We start from the raw sequence: 21,466 nt of genomic DNA, 5'->3' as shown, positions 1-21,466 counted from the left end.
GGGGGAAAAAATGCTTCAATTTCCTGAACTGTGGAATATTTGGTTCATCAGTATAAGAAAAGAGGCAGATGAAGTGGTGCACCTATAAACATTGTGACATTGCATAAGCTTATTAAAACAAAGCATTGCAAAGCAAACAAAGCAAAGGTGTTCGACAAAATCAAGGCAATCCAATTAAATATTTTGCCCATGCAATATATACGATATCTATGGTATATTTAAAAAAAAGGGGGAAATTGCAATTCCAATTGTAACTCTTCATGTAGAATAACCTTACTAAGCTAACGTCCCATAACTATCTTAAAAACCCTGAAAGAACCTTTAATAAAGAATAAAGAATCCATCCACCCTTACATCCATCTGGTTGTTTGGCTCCTATTGCCCTAAGGGTAAAACATCTTCAAAGCAATATAAAGTTCTTCTGATCGATAAGCTTCATCATGTGCTGAAACATTTCTATCCTGATGGGTATGGTCTCCTTCTTGATGTCTCCACATTCATTCACAGGACATGGAAACTCACAAAATAGTGAATCACCAGAAACCAACCAAACAAAACTATGGGAGATATCAACAAAATTCCAGCTGAGGGTATAACTTTAGAAAGAATTGTATTCATCAAACCAGAATAATTGTAGACATGTATAAAATCCAAGCCAAGGAGAATTTCAGCTCTTCTGGCAGCTTGTCGTGCTCTAACACCTTGCTTAGAATTTTACAGTTGTTTTTTTAAAGGTTATTTGTATGATGGAATCAAATTACCACAACACACAAAATATTCTCAAGTAGCTCAATTCATTTATTCTCGACTGCAACGGATCAATCCAATCACCTTGACCTGTAAACACTGGAAGCTGTGTGCATACGGGGAGCTCCTCCAGCTGGATTCGGCCAGTCCTCAGGGTTCGCACGCTGTTATCGCTCGGAGCGCTCTGCATGGAGGAGTCAGTGAACTGTAGCGTGGAGTAACTCAGTGCCAGATTTGTTCCCAGCGTGGGCTTTAAGCTGAGTATCAGTGAGCCTACAGGTGCTGTTCAGCGTACTGTGATAACCGCGGCGGATCAGCTGATCCTCATACAGACTAACGCACTGCCTCAGATGGTTGGTATAAAGTTATAAAAATATAATAGTATAATGGTATAAAATTAAACCAACTTGCCTTACTGAGCTTAAAAGGAAATTATGAACTTGTTGAAAATATCAACATCAATTATAGTCACACACTGAAACCATAAAAGAGTTTGTAACAGTTACAAAGCGCTGACACTGGAGACTCCTTCCATAAAATGCTAAATTCTTACAGTACACAAAAGCTTAACCATAATCTTTTATACAAATTATATATATATATATATATATATGCTGAAAGTGTTGACATGATTGGTTTTGAATGTGGGTTTTGGCAGACAGCTGCTCTTCCCTCTTTGTAGTGCTTTGACCTGTACCGACCTACTTTCACCCATGCTGTGACTAAGAGTGTAATTGCGGATTGTTAGAACACCAGTCACGCAAAGTAATAAAGTTAAATATCCCAGTGGTGTCATGCTCAATTATCACTGCTCGTGAAGTGCCCCATCCAATCAGATTACTTAGTCAAAACTAACTGTTAATAAAATGCATTATATGTTACCATAAAAGCAATACTATATTAGAAAGGGGAAAATTGATATAAACCCGTGATTTGTCAGAGTTGCTATTCTTTTCCTTCTGACCAATCAGAATCGAGCTTTTAACAGCACTGTGGTACAACAAACTTTTTTTGTTTTTAATTTATAGCTGCGCATATGTTGGCAGGTGTTCTGCTAATAACTAATAGGACTTGTTGAACATAATTTTTTCAAATTTGCTCCTGAGAACCCCCCCACACTTACTCTCACCCTTTCCTCTCTGTAAAAGCCTCAGAAATCAATTATTTTGTCGTTTTTATTCTCAATGATGGATATCACCGAATCCGTTCTTCTTTGCTCCAATAAGCTCTGAGAGCATAAAATTGGTAAAGAGATAGTGCTCATTCATCAATTAGCGTCTTTTTTGTGGGGCAGCAAGAAAAAAAAAATCATTAGCTCTGCACACTTAGTTAATGTACCTTCCCGTAAGTGTTCAGTTCCTCCTGGTCCTCAGTGCAGTGACAAACACGGGAGAGTGAAATTATTCCTACCGTATCACATATTAATATATTCTGACCTTAACAGCACAAAAATACAGCAATAGATCAAAAGCACGAGTGTAACAGGCCTATGGCCATAAACCGCTGTGTTCTTTATGATGAATTACATGAGTCCGCGTTTAATTAATAACAAACTTTCTGGCAGCTGCTAGCTAGCCATGCGATTTACAAATGACTTTAATTACTGCTGTTATGTTGTTATAAGAGCTCACCATGCTCTGTGGGTTTACATCAGTTACAGTGAGAAATGGACCAGGTTTATGATACATGAATCTGAAATCTAAAAATATTTTGTCATTTAGATTTGATGAACTCTTCACCAAGGAAAGCAGTTCACTGAAACCAAACTGAGATATTCAATACGTTTGTAAAAGATTTCACATCATCTGTAATGTCCATTATTATTCATCATGTGATTGGCTAGGAACCCAGCATTGGGGTAAGGTTCATTATATGGATCTACTGTATGGTAAAAACTAAAAGAGGCACTAAAAATTTAGTTTCTTGATCATGGAACTAAGACCTGTTGGTTAGGAAATACAAAAGCTAATCTTTATGTCCTGACGCTGTTTTTTCCTTTAACATTACAGGATTTTGCTTTTATTTGTTGATTTTCTATAATAAAATCATTTTAATTTGCAGTTTTTAATTTTTTTCAAACAGTGCACACTTTTCAGGTGCTAGGAATCTAGGTTCTAGATTTATTTGCCTTAGAAGCGTATTTTTGATTCATATGTTTTAGGGTTCTAGCATTTAACTTTAGATTATAAAATCCAGATATGTACACTTACTTTCCTGTTTCTAGGTTTTAACATTCTTGTTTTTGTTTTCTAGGAGCATATTTTTCATTTGCTGTGTTTAGGGTTCTAGATTTTTGAGTTTTAAAATTTTAGGGTCCTAAAGAAAAAAAGTCTACTTTGTTTATTGTGTTAGTGTTCTATCTTTTGAATGTGCCAACTTTAAACTGTTTTTTTTTCTTCTACAGTTTCTATTTTACAGTCCTACAATTCAAGATTTTGTTGGTTTATTGTGTCTTCCATAGAGTGCACATTTTTTAGTTGCAATTGTTTTTTTTTCTTTTATTAATTAGTAATTTTTTATTGTAAAGTTTAAGAAATGGTATACATATTTAACAATGTTATTTTTTTTTGTCTTCATGACTATTTTGGGTTACTAGATATAACATTCTTCTAAAGATGTGTAAGTAGATTTTGGGATTCTACATATAACACATGAGACATCTTTTGTTTTTAATGATCTACGCTTCTCTATACTGTATTATGGTTTTAGATTTAAAATGATTTCAAAAATTAAGTTTTTGGTTTTATAATTCAAATTATAGGGTTCAAGTTAATATTGTATTTATTTTGGGGGTTAATGTTTGGTTTTGGTCAATTAATGTACTGTAGCTTTTTTTTTGTAAGAGTATACAGTACTGTACATATTTTTGCTGTTTTACTGTTTTAGATTTCTACAGTAGATGTGCCTTAGTGTTCTAGCCTTAGACAGAGTGCGTGTGTTGTACAGTATTTGACACATTATTTGTCAGTGTCTGGTAGTATTTTTGTCAGTCACACACAGTACAGTACGTACACAGGAACTATCCCCTACAAAAATAGCTCCTCAGGCATTTATCTGATGATTAAAAATAACAGGACAATGATTCTGCTCGGAAACTCCTCGAAAATCTACTCAAGTTTTCCCAAATTTGCATAAACAGGTTTGTAGAATCTGTCTGGGTTCAAGAATTGACATATTTTACCCCTTTATAGGGCACTTATTGCAATGCTTGGAGATTTTTCTAAAAAAAAAAAGGTTTTTTCTTGAGGTTCTGATAGTGGCATAGACAGAGTTACCAAATACTGTATGGTTCTTCACCTGATTAAGAGGTAAAGTGCATAGACAACTTTTTGCATTGTGCATATTCTAAAGCATTTGGGAGTGTCCATGCAGACCTCACAAGTCTTCGCATTCTAGTACCGCTCAGTTTTCACGTAGCACTCAGGACTGTAGCACTAGTGACTCCCTGAGGAAAGATGAAAAAGAATACAGACAGCGCTCTTCAGTTTTTATCTGTCCCACTCCAGTATCTCCAACTCTGCTGAAGGTGATTTGGCCAATTAGCCGCGCTGCTCTGTCTTGCCATGTCTGGATCTGGACTGGAGTGCTAGGAAGATGTTTGTTGTCACTTTAAAGATTAGCTTTCTGCCGCTTCTAAGTTAGCAGGCTGCTAATCGCTGCACACTTTGATGTCGCCCTCGTCTGCGTGTTCAAACTCAGACTAATAATTGAAATCATCAAAGACTCTTTTGCTAATCCTCAACTATAGTAACCTCTCTCTCTCTCTCACTTACTCTTTCTCTCTCTCTGTCTAAGACACAGCATAGAAAAAATGGGGGGTTCTTAAATTAATGTGTTTAGCGTTTCCATCGTGACATGACAGATCCTTGCAAATTATCCCCTTTGAATAGGTCACATTTTCACAGTTCTTCCTGGATGCAATTTTTCATCTCCTTCTCCCCCATTCTTATTTTTTTTCCTATCATCATTCCTCTTTTTATATTTTCCAAGGCTTCATTTGTCATTTACACACTGATTTGCGAGTGCAATTCATTCGTTTTCCCCGTAAAATCATTAACGCTGTCTGAAAGACTGGGATGACCAAAGATTCAGAAGGCATTTGATATTAAACTTTTTTTTTTTCCTGAAGACTAAAATGTGCTTTGATATATATGTAGGGTTCTTATGTTAATCTCCATCAGCTCCATCAGCTAAATCCATGTTTAAACGTTCAAATGCATGGATTTTGTAGCTACTTTTGCAGAAAATACATTATTAAGAAATTTCTCTTATTTCTCTTAAGATTTCTGCTTATTCTTCACCTTGTTCAAAAAGAGCAATGTATTTCAATGTGATTTTTTTTCCTAGCATCATGTATGCATGTGTTTTCAAACCCTACCTGGGGATTCCGTGGCTACTGTGCTATTATGTCTTTTTCTAATTTGATAAAATATTTTTCATTACAAAATTTTCATTAATTAATAGGTTGCAAAGTGGAATCTTAAATCATTTACACAAATTTAAGAATAGCTTAGTATTATTATTAATAAGTATTAATTAATTACAGGATACACTTAAATGGCATGGACTCAAATCAGCAAAAAAACAATAAAATACATTGGTGTTATCTGACTTTGGGCTTTAATGGAAAGGTAAAAGGAATATAAAGTTTTTTTTACTGACAGGCTACATTTTTTATTAAACAAATACTGTATCACAGTTAGATATTTTTTCTAAACATACCCTACAATTATTGAATATACAAAAAAATATTACCTTTCATCCATGTTACCTGAGGACAATAAGGACATGGATGATTTACTTATATTTTTTAATGAATCATTTACTTTAGGTAAAAAATTGGTTAAAAGGGTTGTACTTGTAAAGTTTCCCCCGTCACACAATATTACAATATCATAAAAAAATTGCTTTTCCTCTTCACTTTATATTCATATTTGTTTAAAAAAAAAAATCAGTTGGACAGAACTGGAACCCAAATAAAGGATTTGTCCGTCTTACACTATTTTTTCCCCCGAGTTATATTTCTTATATTTGAAAATATTATCATTGTTGCTAAGATAAATAAGAAGTCCTTCATAGGTTGCATCTAGTAGGGGTTCTAATCATCTCCTACCTCAATTATATCCTGATAAAACTTCCACTGCATGCTTTTATACTTGTAATGAAATGCATCTCCAGCTAAGCAGATTGAATCTGATTGCTGTGTCATGCGTAAAATGAAAATCAGCTCATTATGTTTGATCACCATCTTCCTGTAATGTTCTTCATTTCCAGCTCCTGCATCAATTGATTACTTAAAAGCATCAACGCTTGTAATCATCGACCATGTGCGTTATGACGTAAGGTATTGGTAGAAGGCATAATAAGATGAGCGGCTAAATTATTTTTAAGGATGTTTTTTATCTTAGATGAGTCAGTGAAGGAAATTGGGATATTATATTCATATTCATTCATTTCTTGATTAGATGGGACTTGACATGTTGTTACAGGGTGATGCCTCATAGCTTGAAGGTCTCCGGGTTGTGAAGGTCTGTGTGCAGTTTTGCATTTGGGGTATCTGTGGGTTCTCCGGTGCCATCCTACCCTCAAGACCATGCCAGAAGGTGGTTTGGTTACACTCTATTGCATCTACGTTTAGTGAATGCGTGTTCAAGGGTCCCTGGTATGGACTGGCGTCACATCAACCCTGAAGATTAAATAGATTTTTTTATTTTTCTTTGAAATGCAACCCATACAGTACATATAACTAGGATCACAGACCAGTTAAACAGAAGTATAAGTCTTAGACTTGAATGGTTCTTAAACTGTATAAAATATGTCTCAAATCTTTGGACGTGGTTTGAACAATGGGATTTAAATCTGTTTTCAAAGGCGTCTCTTAAGACTCATTTTTTAAAAGGAGCCAGAGCAAACGTTGGACGTGGAATCCGTTCTGGTCTGGATGTTGAGAACAGAAGCTGAGTGGTTCAGGAGAAAAGCCAACACCCAGACCAGAATCTCCTAATGACCTTCTGATCGCTTCTGCTGCATATTGGAAATGGCTTAGCTCACCTCCCTCTCTCTACAGCGTTAGGCACAGTCACACACGCCTGCTCTTTGAAATTGCATTTTGCTAATCCTTCATTTGAAAAGGCATTCCCGTACAACCACAACCAATTAGGACAAAAATCAAAGAAATTTATCACCTTTTTCAGGCAGAGTATTTTACAGGGAAATGGGAAATAATGGCACAGATTATTCATAAAAAGTGCCTGAGCTAATTTAAAACTCCATTTTCATGTGCTTTATCAATTTCCCCTGTTACCCATTCTTAGCGGATGTACCCTGCCTTCTTTATTAGTGGGATTCATATACAATATGAACGGAGGAGCAACTTACCCTAGAACAAATATGGCGGCAACATACAGTACTGTAGCACGGAACACGGATACCTTTATTTACTTATTTCAGCTTTTAAATGGTTTAAGTAACCGCCAGCTCTTCTTGATTAACTCAGTCAATGCATTCCCTCTTACTACTGAAGCTGCCATTTCTAAATGTCAATCACATGCTTGGCTGCACAGACCCATTGATCGTGAGCAGAAAGCGCCGTGGCACTGTTGATGGACACAGGCTTTGGACTAAACCTGATCGATGAAGGATGTGAAAAAAAAAAATTATATCCAGTTCCTTTTTCCCCCCCTGTCTTCCTGAACAATGACCAATCACAATCTGTCTGTCTTTCTCTAAATGAAAACACTGTGTGCACAAATGCTCTCTATTGCTAGGGAACAATAAAGCACAGCCCTCTTCGCGTGCTAAGGACTCCATGTCGGCTCCCGTCTCCTGCTCCCTAAAGGCTGCTTCCAGCGCCACCCCAGCATTTCCATAATCACTTTATCCATGCGATGTGATCGGGCTGGCGCGCAGAAAAGGAAGACATTACCCCCAATTTGAACCGCCTGAGCTCTGGCAGAGTGCAGAGGGCTGTTCTGGGTAGATAAGAGACACACGGCTTGGCAGACTGAAGACAGTGGGGTGCAGTGAAGGATGGAGTCCTAACTCCTGCTTTTATACCAGCCTAGTGATTATTGCTTCTGTGAGATTCACCCAGCTTGGGGGGAAAAAATAAATGACATTTCTTTTACATGACAAGGAGGCCGAATTTGATTTTCCTGTATTCAATTACATCCTTTGACTTCTTTCATCTGTCACCAAAATGCTAGGAGGCCATTTTCTGTGATTATGACAAGATGCGGTTCTGCACTACTGCTGTTTTTCGATGAGTCACCGGATCTACAGCCTGCAGTTTCCACAGTTCACTTCTTTTCAGCTTTAACTTCAACTGCCGTCACAGCACCGGTCAACACCATAGTCTTCACACACACACACACACACACACACAAAAGGAAGATGCTGGGCAGCTCCTGAGGTCTGTCTGATTTCTCCAAGACTGGTTCAACAGAGAAAGCAGGACAGTGTTAGTATTTCATATAGGCCACTGTCTGCTTCTGAATTCCATATATAATGTAAAATGTGTTTTATTTGAGCAATAGTTCCAAATAATTCCAATACTCCCAGAGCCCTGAGCAAACAGGAGGCCCAATTTTCTCAGGAGAATGAAAACTGCATGGGGTGAGGGGGTCAATTTATTAACTCAAGAGGCCCAAATTCCTAATGGCATTGCTGCTTTTGAGCTTGTCCTATTAAAGGTTTTAAACTTATGACATCATGATGCGGTTTGTAATGTGATATTTAGTTATTCTAGATCTGGACTCATATCATTTAGTAAACACTTTAAAAACACTATTTCCAACATGGATAGTCAAGGTGATCCTAGCAGTTTAATTCCATTAAAGGCTTCTATTTACTTTTTTGTTCTCTTTATAATAGCTGAGCACTCTTTTATAAAGTGAATCCTATTAAGTAGGCATGATTCGTTTCCACAGAGCAGGAAGCAGGATGAGGTGGCTGATCAACACATTAAAAAGAAACTTTTAAAAAATTATTTTGCAGTTCATCTAACAGCCAGCAGAGGAAGATAAAATACAAATGGATCCTTTAATATGACAATAATTTTACATGAACATTTGTCAGAATTGGTAGGAAAAAATTTAGAAGACCATTTTATGACCGTGGTAGGTCCTCCGTTCCTTTTACATTTACACATGCATTCACACACTACGGGCAATTTTGAAAATGGCAGTTAGCCTAATCTGCATATGGGAGAAAACCGGCATACCGAGAGGAAACCTACACCATGCAAACTCCATACATCCATATAACCACCATCCCTTTAGAAAGCCAATGGTTTTAAACATCCTTAGAGCCTCTGAGGAAAACACTTCCTTGTGTAATTAATTGTTCATAGCTTTCCCAAAAGTTGATGAACATACACCTATAAAGGGTTCCCCCACAGGGACAAACAAGGGCTCTAGAACTGCGTTTGCTTTGTCCCTAAAAGAGTAAAAGCATGCATAGCTTTTCAACAAAAAGTCACAGACCACTTCTGCTGCTAATAAATTAGACAAAATATTTAGCTTGTTGCTAATACCTTTTAACCCGGTTATATTTCTCACACAGCCTCGGAGCAGGTCAACTTTAGACTTCCAAAGCTACTTCTCTCTCACCAGCTCTGACAAGCTAATCTGTAAGCATTTGGTCTTGTCAAAGCATTTCATTTCTCTCCTCCTCCAGAGAAGTGAATCATTGTACCTTGAAGTGAGCTCTGAGCAGACATTCCCCTAAGGATACCTGAGCAGTGTTCCACAGAGGCTTCCTACCGTCTGATCTTGGACAGGTTCCGAAGGCACGTGGAACACCATTCCAGCAGTTTCATCATTGTAATGGATTGTTCCATCATGTTTCGAACATCTGGCTCCGGTACTGGGCAGCGAAGCGTCGTGGAGGCCAGCTGTTGGGTCTGGAGCACCGCTGTGGCCCATGGGAGGAAGAAGACGGACGTTGGCAGGTGTTGTAGAACCACCTCAGCACAACTGCACGCTCTGCTGTCATCGTACGCCAGGAAATGCCTCAAACAAGAACAATTGCGTGACTAAGGCTCTCCGTTTCCTCCCTTGTTTTGTAATACTGCCATCTTAATTAAAATGAGTTATGCCAGATGGGAAGCAGATTGTGAGTATGAAAATGAGACAAGTTAGCAACGTACACAGTTCTGTTAGCAGGGTTTAAGGTTCAGTAAGTAACTTGTGCGAATGCATGATTCTGCCAAATGCAGAGCTCTTATGACGGTGCTTTTCTAAAAGGCTTGGCTTTAAGCGTCATATCTGCAGCCATGTGGTCTGGATGACATTTGGTGTTGGAATAGAAATATTGAGTCTTTTTTTTATAACCCAGAAACAATACCTTGTTATATATTAAGTGATTTATGACAATACAACACAGACACATGTACCCACATATGGTGGAACTGTATCACATAATAAGGAAGTCTGAAATCGTTAGACTGAACTTGTTATGTGATATACAGTAGTGGTATAGACAGGAACTGATTAACCAAGGCCCACAAGCGAAGAGGGGCCTCAGGGGGCTTGGACTAAGATAGTCCAGGCAAAAGGCCCAGAAATTTAAAGGATGCCTCTGGGTATTAAAAACATTGTCATCCAAAAATGCTATTCCTAGATGCGATGTCCCTTTGGCTATGATACAGGATTTCCAAAACAGCTGTCTACATTTAGAGACATGCCTTAAAAAAAAAAAAAGTTATTTCCTTTCAGGGGAATTAGGTTGTGTAAACAGTAAGCACAGTGGTTTTGCTTCATACTTTTACGCAACAGGGAGCTGGAAATGTCATGTAAAAAACCAAAAATCTCATTGGTTTGCTGAGTTCAGTGTGGGAGAACTTGACTGACTTGCGCAGAGCCCTGACCTCAACCCCATCAAGCACCTTGTAGTGTATGTAACTGTATCTATTGTATATATCACACACACAATATCCACGTCTCAGCTATGTTTTACAGTATATATGAGGTGCATTCATATAAAAGTCAAACTGGGACACAACAGCTAAGATTTTTCCCCCTAAGAAGTTTTTTTTGCAAATCCACTAGCCTGCAAGCTACTCGATTTAATTATACTATACTATAGTATATACAATAGTATACTATACTGGATTTAAAAAATACTACTATTATAGTTCCTATATAAATTGGTAGTGCAACAGCAAGGCTAATTATTCATCATCATCATCATCATCATCATCACCGTTTAATCCTATATACAGGGTCTTGGGGCACAAGGCTGTGTACACCTTGGACAGGGTGCCAATGCATTGCAGGGTACACACACTCACACACCTTGGGCAAGTTGTGAATGCCATTTACCTAATCTGCATATCTTTGGAGGGGGGAATATCTATGGTGGGAGGAAACCGGAGTACCCGAAAGAAACCCACCAAGCACGGAGAGACAATGCAAACTCCATGCACACAGAGGAGAGAATTGAACCTAGCCAGGAAATGAACCCGGACCCTGGAGGTGCAGTGCTAAGCCACCGTGCCACTTGCTAATTGTTATTATTATTAATATTATTATTACATGCTCTTTTTTTATATCAAAATATTTGAGATCACACTTGCCGAATATTTCAGTAGACTGTAATCAACCTGCCTTCATTATTATAACATGACGGTTTGCCGTGGTTGTTTAAATGTTAATTTCTTCCTTAAACTGAAATGTGATGAAGAGTAATAACCCCAAAAAGTATTATTATATTATACTGTATATCAAAGAAGTTTTAAAATGTAATTTCACCAAACGCTTTCTGATTTCCCCAAAGAAATGTACCATACGGAATACCGTTCCTTGAATGCGAGTGTTCGGAATAATGAAGCCCCACACAGATAAGACACAGGTTTTTTTTTTTTTTTCTCATTTTACTTTAAACTATTACACTGATACAAATTATACAAATCAACATGCCTTTTGTTTGTTAGTCATATTGAGGCCTGAGCATCATTATAGCCTAAAAGGAAAAATATTGAAGGGAATATTGTACTTCTAGGTTAAGGCTGTACAATTTGTTTGACAAACTAGTTAAAAAAATGAAGTTGATTTGAACAGTGTCTGCTGCTTAATCATATTTTATTGAAAACCATAACTGCTGGTTGTGCTTTAATTTTTTTTTTCCTTTCTTACCATGATGACGCGCTCATCGCCTTGGAATAGTTGACCACATCACCTTTTGTTATTTCTCCACACTCTAATCTTTATGCTCCCTGGCAAATTAAAGCCTTTTTTTCTGATAAGTCTCACTATCAACTGGTTTTCTTATGCCCGCACAGCGTGTGTGTGTGTGTGTGTGTGTGTGTGTGTGTGTATGAAAATGATCTTACTTTTAGTACCAGTCAAAAGTTTGCACATACTTTCTAATTCAGCGTTTACTTTGTTTACTGAACTATTTAACATTCTACAATCATAGGAGAGATTTCCAAACTACAGTTTATGGAATTATATGTATAGGTATAATAATATAAGTAACATCACAACAACAGTCAATTGTTATTTTAAGACATGAAGGTCGGCTGTTCTGCAACAAATTCTTAAACTGGATACATTGAAAACAAGAACAGTGAATATTTTTGGTATGTAGCAGGACAGGACGATTTCCTCCTTTATTACCGCAATTGTTCTGGGTTGACTACTAATTTCATTTGAAACTGAAGGGAATAAATGGTGCTAAGTCTTTTTCAGTCCTATTATCTATTGTTAGTTCCTAAGGTCTGAAAAAGAAAAGTAACCATCAAATTCTATGTAAAGAATTAATAATTGAAAAATTCTTATGGATCCAGAGTTTTGGGCACCCTGTATATAGTAATATATGGCTTAATTTGACTTGACTTGACTTGACTGTGTACAAATTGCTAGACTATCTTGTCTTTACTACTACCTTACATCCAGAGTGAAAGCAACAGGAGTAATCCAGGGTCAGGCGCTACATCACATCAACACAGTGTGATTAAAACCTACTCCATTAATTATTGATTCCCTGCATTACCTGACGTTCTGCCACACACACACACACACACACACACACACACACCAAAAGCACATTTTCAAATCAGCTCACGGACGTGAACCTGTCCCTATTGGTCAGAAAGCCGCCCTTTCCACCCAATCCGTGATCTTTTTCCCTTTTCAACCTGGAACCTTCTTGACAACATGCCTTAAGTGCTGAAAGTGCTCTTACTAGGCTGCCGCAAGCACGGCTTCATCTATAATTGCTTATGGGCCTCTCCAAATTGCTTCCACATGGGTGCTCCAAAATCACAGAAGCTCTACGAGCTTGGTGCAGGAGCTGAGTTATTGCTGGCTATTTGTTCTTGAGTAGCAGTGGTCGATGCCACATTGTTGGTCTTTTATCTTGCATCTTGCCATTTACAGGAAATGGTCTGCACTACATGCAAAAAAAAAAAAAAAAAAAAAAAAAAAAGCCAAAAGAATTCTTTTTAAGAGTTCTAGGATTAGTTCTGTCACTCGCCCCAAATTACCATTGAACCACCATGTGCTCTTCACTGGGACATTTTAGAAAAACATTGGAAAGCTTTCAGGAATGTGTCTCGTTCGTTCAGCGTCAGCTTGGATAGATCTTAACTACAATGGCCAAATCTTACATCCCATTTTACCCCCTCAGTGGATAGCCCACTTAAAAGTTTATCATGATGTCTGATGACAAAACAGCAATTTATTTTATTTTTTATTATAAACGGTTAATAAGATATGCCAGATTTGCTCATGACAGTTTTTATAACAAAATCAAAAACAGATTTTGACACTTTGTCATGTTCAGACTCTTGCTCTTTCTTTGTGTGTGTGTGTGTGTGTGTGTGTGTGTGTGTGTGTGTGTGTGTGTGTGGGCACATGTGTACATACATCCTGTTATAGCTATAGAGCAACAACAATGTCTAAATCCAGTACACTGGTGACTCCATGATTATTGTTCCTGTTAGCACTTATAACCCTTTTTTTATTTTATTTCCCCCTGACAAGGGAACATTAACAGCATTTTAATTATTTAATGAAACATAATTTAATATTTTTTATTAATACCTTACTTTCAGACTCTAATTTGGGTTCCCGGGCTGTAATTTTAAAGTGGCTACATCAGTCAATTTCAATACTGTTAAAAATAAAACGAAACAAAAAGACCAAACTTACCTTTTTTTCCCTTCCTTATCTTCAGATTATTAAAGTTCACACGATGCAACTTCCTGTTGATAGGAATATTCCAATGTTCATATACATATGTTCAGATAACAGGGTTGAATGAATGTTGTGGGACACAACGAAAATGTGCATTTTAATACGCTATAATGGATGATTCGTGAAAGAGCATGTTTCAAACATGAGATGTTAAATGGTTTCTCACATTAATGGAAAAATAATATGATTCTTAAAACATTTTCATGAATATTTCTTTTTTCAAGATGAAGTGTAGTTAGGCTGTGTAGTAGACTAGGACTGACAAAAGTGATGTTTTATGAGTGCTGTTAGTTAATTATCTGAAATATCCTCACAGGATGGTATAAAAGACGTGTGACCTGTGTTTAAAATACCTTTTACTTTTATTTCAAACACATGTATTTGTAAATGAGATACAAATGTCGGCTCAATGGTGGAATCACTCATATGATAAAACAGGACCTGATTTATTCTGAATATCCAGGTGACCTTGGCACATTTATTAAAACAACTGAGTTAAGACAGCTTGTGGCGTGTGCTATTAGGTTTTCCATTTGAACAGCCTTTCATTATGCTGTCCATTAGAACAAGCTTTTATCAGGTGTGTCATTAGAAAAGCCTAATCAAGATCTTCCTGTAAATCAAAAAAAAAAAAAAAAAAAAAGAATTATGCTAATGCAGTGCCCACTGGGAGAGCACGAACACTGACTGGTCTGGCATTGAGGTGTGGGTTCATCTAATGTGATTATCTTCTTCTCTCTTCTCAGAGCATGCGGTACTTAAAACATGAACTGCCCTGCCATCTGCTGGATGAAGATATCATCCAGCGTAAATCTATGGAACATCAATGACCAAAGCAAATACTGTATCTAACTCAAATCAACCTTAATGCTACTGTAGTTCAGTACAGGGTACCATGCATACTGTACACTCATTCACACCTAGCATACCCAGTTAACCACCAATATGCAAGTGAGTGAGAACCAGAGAATCCTGAGGAAACCAGTGTAAGGAGAGGATGCAGAGAAACTCCACTATATCCATAGTCAGCTTTCTTATTAAAGATCAAAAATTGTATTGTAAAAAGGAACAATATTAGTCTTGCATTAGTGGCTTTAATCATTAAACTCAAGCGGCACAAATTCTGTACGTCTAGGAACCTAGAGTACCTGGAGGAAACCCACCAAGCACGTGGAGAACATGCAAACTCCATGCACACAGACCCAAGGCGAAAATCAGACCCTAGCCTTAGCACTCAGTGCTAACCACTAAGCCACCAGGCAGTCACAACATAGGTCAATGGCGATGTTGACGCGGAGGCATCAGACGTTTTTTGTGTATTTCACTTAGTGTATTTCACAAAAGTTATCATTACCTTTATAAAGGGTCAATTTTACCACTATAGGATTATAGGAATGACGTGATGAAAATGTGAAACTCTCATAATGAACATATAATTTTTTTGTCATAAAAACAAAGCAAAACAACAATAAAAACACATGATAATATGTATCTGTGCTATTTCTTTGCCTGTGACGCCGCCCCCCCCCCCCCCCCCCTTTTTTTTTTTTTTTTTGCTCAGTCATGTTTAGGCAGTTGATTAAAATTTAGTTCATATCATATTGTCTATATTTTTTGTTGAAATAAAGTTGACTCTCATTCTCACACCATGGGCAATTTGGGAACTCCAATTAAGGCAATCTGCAGGTCTTTGTGGGACTGTGGGAGGAAACTGGAGTACCCAGAGGAAACCTACTGTACCAAGCATGGGGAGAACATGCAAACTCTATGCACACAGAGGCAGGAATCGAACCTGGTCGAGGATCAAACCCGGACCCTGAAGGTGCAAGGCGTCAACAAAACAAACAATGGTTAAAATTATCTGAGCTTTAAGACCCAAGTGTGTTGGTTTGTTCGTTAGAGTTTCATAGTTTTTTCATTTCTTTACCCGAAGCTATAGCCTATGACTTTAACCTTTAATTCCCAACATGTGAAATGCTGTTTCTTTACCTTTCATCAATGTTCCACAACATGCACCAATAGATTCCCTTTCAATAAACTTGAAAGTGACAGGATGAGGGACAATTTGATAGACTATAGATGATCTATTGACTAAACATAAATAAGGAAAAAAATAAAAGGGACAAGTCAATATAAGGTTTGCAGATTATCTTAAATACCTCACCAATTTTTTTTTCTCTTTCACAAATTTGATAATGAATTTGTGTGTTCAGATGGTAGAAAATCATTAAGAGATTGCCGTGAAGTGTGTGAGTTGAGTTCAGTATGGCCAAGCTTGCCATGGTTTGGGAGAGATTCTAGCTGAAAAATTGCATCCATGGTGGAGGTTAAACATATAACATTTCTAAAGGTATTCAAAAGTGGATGGCAGCAGTTTCTACAGTAGATGATTTGTGCCTCTTCATAATAAATCACAGAGTAGAAATCCATAACAAATTCCTTGTTTACTGTTGAGGTAGAAGGCTTTAAGCTGTCAATACTGCAGTGGATGTAAAAACTATCATTTGGGGTGAAAGAAAATCCACTAAAATGGTTAAATCCAACCCTGCTCACTAAACTATTGAAAAAGATGCTTTACTTGATGCTAATCCCACGGCATATTTACAACAGTGAGCGCGCAGGAGGTTCAGTGCATCTCTATTCACAGGTTGATGCATCTAAAAAAAAATGTCGAAAAAAATGATACACTACTATGCAAGTCTTGAGCATTGTTGAGGTTTATTCATGTTTTTTCCTTGCAAAGAGAGATTTTCATGCACTTTGTTCATGACTAGTTCTCCAGGATTCCTGAAGGGTTCCTTTTTTTTTGTTTTGGCATTCATGCTTGGCAAGATTCTGGCTCTTATTTTCAGTCCAGTCCCTGTACTGGACCTGTTTCAGAGGAATCTTTTTAGTTTGTTAAGCCACACAGTGACCTATGAAATATTCCAAAATAAAAAGCATCTAATTTAAGGAATGATCCAGTGAAAAACAGGGGCAGATGATGACAGATGATCAGGCTGGTGATTAGTATACTGGTGATGCTGAATGCTGAGTGGTTGGAACAGACGATAAAGAAAATGAGGTCACTGCTGAGGTTGTTAGATAAACAACCAATTTCTTTATTGTATCTTTAGATAAATGTTTTACAGCCTGTCACAGTAGAACATTTGATCTTATTATTCCCATTTGAATTAAAAGTAGTTACAAGGACTAAAGAAAAGGTCAGTTTAGAAGAATAATACACAATTTGATGTGCTGATTGTTACTATTTCTAACTGAGAATTAATGCAATAATTATGACGATAATAACGATTATGATAATTACATATATTACGATAATAAATGCTTTAGTTGCCATTACAAATCATCAACTTCAGCATTAATAAGCCATAAATAATGTTAACAAATATTCCAAAGTAATCCACATTAATTAAGATTTGTTTAAGCATTTAGTAAATACACCATAATGGAGTAATAAATATAAAGTCAGTATGTGCACCGTAAATTAGCATAAATTGAACTGCATCATATAATGCAGATTTCATAAGTTATTAAATTAATCTAATTGAATGTACGGTAAAGCCATTCAACTTTAATTAACCACAACAAACATGAATTGTTAATTCCATGGTTAATATTTTGTTTATTTTAAATAGACCTTTTAGTTAAAGAACATGAATGTTCTTTAATACCAATGTACTGTACGCTGTATTATAATTCAACAAATTATGTAAAGGATGCCTACATTTATAACACATTCATTATTATTAATTAAACGTCTTATGTAAAGTAATGCAAGAAGAAGAGTAAATAAATAACATTTATCATTGTGGCCTGTAATTTTTTTTATCTTTATCTGACAGGTTATTAATTTGTCTTTTGCCAAGACATATTGATGAACCTTCCAGACATATTTTATATAATATCAATCAAACGAGATGGGAAGTATGTGCTTTACCCAGGTGCATATGATTTACTGGATTGGAAACAGGTGAAGACTACCTATGTTTTTTTTTTTTTTTCATTACAATAAAAACCAAAAGTGTAATTCTGCTGATTAAACTGAAATGATATCAAACTGAAGCTTAATTCGTATTTTGCAAATCTCACAATGTTCTGTGCATTTTAAGTGCACCTATCTTATCTTGTAACGTGTCCTGATGTTACTTATTCAGCTGTATTTATTTTGGCGTCATTTTGTTTTTCAGCTTTGCTTATAATGATTATGGCACTAAGTCTTTAAGACTGGGTACTCAATGAGCTTTCTGCTTTCTCATCAAGGATTGCTCTTAAAGACCATTAAGATGAGCCCAATTTTAACATTACAGAGATTAAAAACAGTCTAATTTTTAAATTACCCACACAAGACACATTTCCTAACCCAAAAGGATAGAAATTAGCCAACCCAATCTGGCAACACAACTCGCAGCCTTGCAGCATTATTTTCTAGATTGCTATGACAGGTTGGCTTATTTTATAAACTGTACTATGTAACACAAAGGCAGTATTTCATAATTGTGTGTGTCTATCCATAAAGTTTTCATGCAGTTCAGATTTGGGTTGAAAGTGATCTACAGATATATAATTTACTGTAACCAACCTAGTAAGTTTTATGGATTGATTTTTTTTATGGGTTGAACACATTCAGACATGAACCTGACCCCTAAAATTGAAGGAAAATGCATGAAAAGGGTGCTGTTTGATATCTGAAAAGAGCTAATGTATAATATAACACCATAATATTTTTGTGATTATTGGTTATTGATTGCGTCAGGTCATTTGCCACAGGTGTGTGATGTTTATTTTGCCTGTATGCTATCTATCTTTAAGTCCATTTCTTATAAATATAAATTCACGACTATTTATATGGGTTTGCAGAAAATTAAACCTGTTAGAAAATCCAAATGAATTGACTCTTTGGGTGCCAGCTCAAATATATGAACCATATATGGTAATGTTATGCAAGGTTATTTTGTGAAATTAAAAGAATCTAACAATTTCAGCCATATTTAGTGAAATAACTTGTCAAAATATTATAACGTTTGTTCGTTTTAGAGAAAAGAAGGCAGTTAGTCATCCTGAAGGTGAATGCTCTGACTCTCTGAGAAAAGCCAAGTCAAGAAACTTACTTGTTCATTTCTAGAGGTTAGCATAAGATGGTTTATCACATTGGTGACATTTTAAGTAGAGCACCCTAAGAAATCAGTCCTGTGTCATGCCAACAGTATAGGATCCTGAGACTATTCATACAGTATGTGGGGTTGCTTCTCAACCAAGGGAGTGGGCTCACTCACAATTTTGCCTAAGAATGCAGCCATGAATAAAGAATGGTATAAAAAATATTCTGAGAGCAACTTTTTCCAACCATCCAAGAACAGCCTGGTGATGAACAATACTTTTTCCAGTATGATGGACCACCTTGCCAAAAGGGAAAGTGATAATTAAGTGGTTCGGGGAACAAAGCATTAAAATTTTGGGTCCATGGCCATGAAACTCCCTAAACCTTAATTTCATTAAGAGCTTGATGAAGAGAAGGCTGGACAAACAAAACCTGACAAATTCTGACAAACTACAAGCATTGATTATGCAAGAATGGGCTTCCATCAGTCAGGATGTGGCCCAGAAGTTGACTGACAGCATACCAGGGCAAATTGCAGAGGTTTTGAAAAAGAAGAGTCAACACTGCACATTTTGACGCTTTTCATAAACATAATGAAATTGTCAATAAAAGCAAAAACAACTGCCCATGGTTGTGTATTTCCAATGTGGCTAAATGTGGCCATTGCATGAAGGAATAAATTACTTATACAGTAGGGGGAAATAAGTATTTGATCCCCTACAGATTTTCTACGTTTGCCCACTTACAAAGAAATGAAGGGTCTATATTTTTATTATATTTTTATTGAGACAGAATATCAAATAAAAATCCAGAAAAAAACACATGATACAAATGTTATGAATTAAGTTGCATTTCAATGGGGGAAATAATTATTTGATCCCCAAGCAAAACATGACTTAGTACTTGGTAGAGAAACTCTTGCTGGAAAGCACAGTGGGAAGACGTTTCTTGTAGTTGTTACCAGATTTGCACACATCTTGGGATGCATTTTAATCCACTATTCTTTACAGATTTTCTCTAAATGTTTAGGGTTTTTTGCCTGTTGCTTGGTAACTCGAAGTTACTGTACAGCGCTCTCCGTGCATTTTCTATTTGATTAAGGTCTAAAGACTGGCTAGACCACTCCATGACCATAATGTGCTCATTCTTGAGCCACTCCTTAGTTGCCTTGGCAGTATGTTTGAGGTCATTTTCATGCTGGAAGACCCGTCCACAACCCATCACATGGCCTCATCCATTGGCCCCTCAGTGCAGCAAAGTCAATCTGTACCTTTAGCAGAGAAACAGCCCCAAAGCATAATGTTTCCACCTCTGTGCTTGACTATAGGGACTGTGGTGTTCTTAGTGTCGTAGTCAGCATTTTTCTTCCTCCGTAAACAGCAAGTCGAGTTGACAACAAATAGCTAGATTTGGTCTCATATGACCACAGCAGTTCATCCCAGTCTTTCTCTGTTCATTGACAAACCCTCAGACGGGTCTGTACATGTGTCTTCTTGAGGAGGAGAAGCCTTGCTGCGTTGAAGGATTTCAATCCATGCAGGCGTATTGTGTTACCAATAGTTTGTTTGGTGCCTGTGCTCCCAACTGCCTGGAGATCATTCACAAGCTCCTCCCGTGTAGTCCTGGGCTGGTCCCTTATTTTTCTCATAATCATTCTTACTCCATGAGGTGAAATCCTGCATATAGGGCCATTAATGGTTACTTTGTATTTCTTCCATTTGTAAATAATCGCTTCAGCAGTTGTCTTCTTTTCACCAAGCTTCTAGCTGATGGTCTTGTAGCCCGTTCCAGCCTTGTGCAGGTCTACAATCTTGTTCCTGACTTGCTTTGACAGCTCTTTGGTCTGACCGATGGTGGTGAGGTTTGAATGGAAGATAGAGATTTTGTGGACAGGTGGCTTTTATACACACACCACATTGTTGTTAGGAGCACCTTCTTAAATTAATATGTGTACCACAAGAGCACATAACCAGTCTGTGAGAGGCAGAATTATTGTTGGTTAGGGGATCAAAATACTTATTTCCCCCACCGTAATTTATTTTAACAAATGGTAAAGACTAATCTCAAACATTGATACCCAGGGTAAGTAATAACTGTAAAGACAATCCACTTAAAACTCTTATATATTTGGGTTTAATGAATGAAACTGGAATATAAACTTAGCAAATGAACTTTAATAAAAAAAGAAAACTAGCAAAAGCTGGATAAAAATACTGAGCAACAATCTTGAAAACTAACGTCATGACATTAGCTTTTTATAAATCCCCCATCACTGCTTTATAAAAGTTTTATCCAAGGTTTATGAATGTGTTCTGAAGGCCCCGACCCTTCACATAAAGTCCAATATATTATTTAATGTCAATGCTCTTTTATTATATTCACTCCTAAGTCCATGGAACAGATGTAATATCTAGGAATT

The sequence above is a fragment of the Clarias gariepinus genome, chromosome 9 (genome assembly GCF_024256425.1).
Source record: "Clarias gariepinus isolate MV-2021 ecotype Netherlands chromosome 9, CGAR_prim_01v2, whole genome shotgun sequence".
Classification (NCBI taxonomy): Eukaryota; Metazoa; Chordata; class Actinopteri; order Siluriformes; family Clariidae; genus Clarias; species Clarias gariepinus.
The sequence above is the reverse complement of the archived record's forward strand: the minus strand, read 5'-3'. Positions refer to the sequence as shown.